Raw genomic sequence first — 3,495 nt, forward strand, 5'->3', positions numbered from 1 at the left:
AGCATGACCCACACTCCTTAGGGTCCACATGTCATACACCACACCTCACATACATCCCATCACATTATTTGATCCACCAACATATCTCCACTAACCAGCACTTTTCCACCGGCCAACCACCACCCATAATCCATTATTTTGTGTGAGAATTAAGCAGAGAAGGGAGTGGAGAAAGGGCAGCCAGGATGGGCACCAAAGGTGGGCGCCCGCCCACCTACCAAGGGCGCCCGCCCTGCCCCCTCTTCCTCCTATAAATAGCCACCTTCTACCTCCATCTTCTTCACACAAGCATTCCAGAAAACCACACAAGTTTCAGTTTCCAGAGAAGGAGCTCTTGTAGTGAAGTGAGAAGAGAGTAGAGAAGAAGAGAAGAGTGGAAAAGAAGTTGGTAGTTTTTGAGTGAGAGAGTGAGTTTCACCTAGTATGTAGTGATCCCGCTGTCCAAGCGGAAGTAAAAGTTGTTTAGGGGGAGGTTCTGCCAAAATAGAAACTTGAATGACTAACCCCTAGACTACTAATATTCTGGACAGCTGACCACTAACATTTTCTCTCACATTTTCCACTAGTTGTGTTTTTGCCAACTTTTGTTTACAGGATGTTCAAGAAGGTGAAGAACGTAAGGAAGGCTCTCAAGAACATTGGTACAAGGAGTTCATCCCGACACTCCTCACACCCATCAGAGATGAGCGTCAACCCTAGGCCCACACAAGCTCCGTCATCTTCATCTAATCAGCAAGTCAAGGTCCTTCTCAAGATAGGAGACCTTGGACTGAAGACCCGAAGGGAGAAGGAAGTCTATCAGCAACTAAAGAACAAAGATTTCATTCACACTCCTACTCTTGATCTAATCTTACTACAAGAAACAGGTATGGACACTGAATTCGACTTAATTTTCCAGATGTTAGGTCGGACAAATTTTTGGAATATAACTGAGCTGGGTTCTCATCTTCTCACCCTCAAATTTTTGTGCACTTTACAATATTATGAGGGGGGATTGTTTTTCGGATGTTCAAACAGGAGATTATGTTGTCTTGGAGAGAACTAAGCGACCATCTTGGTTTTTCTTCAAGATGCATCCTGAACATTGACTCCAACCTACCCAACTTTGAGAGACACCAGTTTTGGAGAGAAATATCTAGAGATAATTTTTATAGTCAAGCCCGAACCAGCGACATGGAACACCCCACTCTTAGGATGTTCCACAAATGGCTTGGGTACAATCTTTTCTATCGTGATGATATTAGGAAAGTAAGAGTAGGAGATTTGCAACTTTTATATGCTGCTATTAATAAAGTACCCACTTCACCTGTTACACTTTTAGTTTCTCATTGGCTTAGTGTACCTAGTCTTCAGGGACCAGTAGGATGTACTTCACTTATCACTCGTCTAGCCTCTAATCTTCACTTACTAGAAAACTCGTCGTTGGACTTCATAGATGAGTTAAGAATTTATCATGGCTATGACACATTTAGACAGGCTCGGATGTTAAAGAAAGAGGGGAATATAATGTATATGCTATATGATGATAAAGGCAAGATTCGGTTACCTAACCCGAACCTTGGCCTCTACGTTGTTCAAAATTTTTTGATTGAGATTGCAGCTACACCAGTGAACCAGAGAGCTCCACAGCGAGTGGCATCTGAAAGGATGACCACCCATCGAAACGCACCTGGTATGGAGCTGATCCCAGGCCGGAAGAAGCAGCGCACCTGCATTATAGTGACTACAACCCCTGAGTCCTTCGAGACCCATGGGTTCGACATGCGCAACCACAAGAGCCAACACAGGAGATATGGCCGGAGAGCCAAGATCACCAGTGGACAAACCCACCTTTTCATACAGGCAGGTACTCCACTGATCCATATGGAGCTTCAGGATCTAGACCTCCGCCCCAATTTGATGCAGGACGATACTCCGACACCTCCTATGCTTTCACGAATGACTACTACCAATAGGCCGGTGCTTTCTTCACAAACACGCAATGGTGAGGTCATTGTCTCGATCTTCACGACGTAGGATAACTAGCTGAAGATCAGCCGATAACTTGCTGCAAGCAGCGAGGATAACTAGTGCAACCTGACGACACGCACAAGGAGCCAACCACCATCTCTATACGGCAGCCTGAACCAAGGATTCGCCCAACCACACTCTCAAAGAACCAACCTACACAACCTGAACTCGAGGATCAGGAGCACGGATTGGGTGCCGATGACGTGGCCGCTTCTGTAATCTCTGCGAAGGAAAACACAAGAGCAAAGGGGTAGAGATCTCTCTCTGAATTTGTTAGCACACAGCTGAACAAGGTGGTTTGTATTCTCAATATCATAAGTATTTTATTACAATAAGTCTTAGGCGGTATTTATACTAGCAACAGCCCTGCTAGATAGGTATGAAAAAAAAATATAGTTTCTGAGGGAAGACAATGTGAAAGGTCCCCTCAAAATGGATTCCCGAAGTGGCTTCGCGTGACTGTTGGCCTCCAGAGCAGTTTTCAATAAACTGACCATAACTTTTTATTGGGAAGTCCAAATGATGTGCGTTTTGTTGCAACGGAAAGTTAACTTGATATGCTTTCACTGCATGTGCAGCATGTACCACGAAACCTGGTAGATTGGTACAGTTTTGCATGGCAACGTGAACTTCATGCAGACTAATGACTCGATGACCAGTGTCGACAAAAACAGGTCGGCACCTTTACTGGCATTACCAAACAGGTCGGCACCGGTGGCATTACAAAGTAGACTCGAAGAGATTTCCAACAAGTGCTCATGGGCCTTCATAGCATCTAAGAAGTGAAAGTTATGATGTTTTCTTTCAACTGGTCCGTTCTGCACCGCACTGGTCCGATCTGCCCTTCTTTCAACTGGTCCGTTCTGCACCGTGTTGTTCCAATCCTTGCGGTCCAGGTCACCTCCCTCCTCATGTGTATACCTAAGCACAACCAAAGTAGAACACTTAGGTAGTATAATATTCTCATTAACATTAATAGAACTCTCACAAAGTAGTGCGTTCACCTCTTGTTGTAGGTTCTTGGCTCGGCTACGTGTAATTGCTCCATCAATAGCTTGGGCTGGTGCCGGCGTAGTCGGTGTAGATGTTAGCGTGAAATTAGAGGGAGTATGCTTGGTTGGGATGTCCTCATCATCCTCCCACTCTTGAAAAGGAGTCGACCTCGACTGTAACACCCTAGGTGTTAAGCATGCACTTAGTCTTATCAAAACATTCATAAGCATTCTCATCAAGCATAGCATCACATGAGCATGTCATCCATCCAAAATGTAATTTTATGTGCTTTATTCTATGTGATTTAAATGTGTAAAAATATGATGCTTGCTTCTAAAATTGTGAAATATTAAAACTAGGTTGCATTGTGTGCAAGAAGATTTAAGAGTATTTTTGTGCAATTTTTGGAGCCATAGAATTTGAGAAATGGAATTTACACGAAAATCCCCAAAATGAATTTATTTGAAAACCTAGAACTAGTTTTAATTTGTA

This window comes from Sorghum bicolor, chromosome 5 (genome assembly GCF_000003195.3).
Source record: "Sorghum bicolor cultivar BTx623 chromosome 5, Sorghum_bicolor_NCBIv3, whole genome shotgun sequence".
NCBI lineage: Eukaryota > Viridiplantae > Streptophyta > Magnoliopsida > Poales > Poaceae > Sorghum > Sorghum bicolor.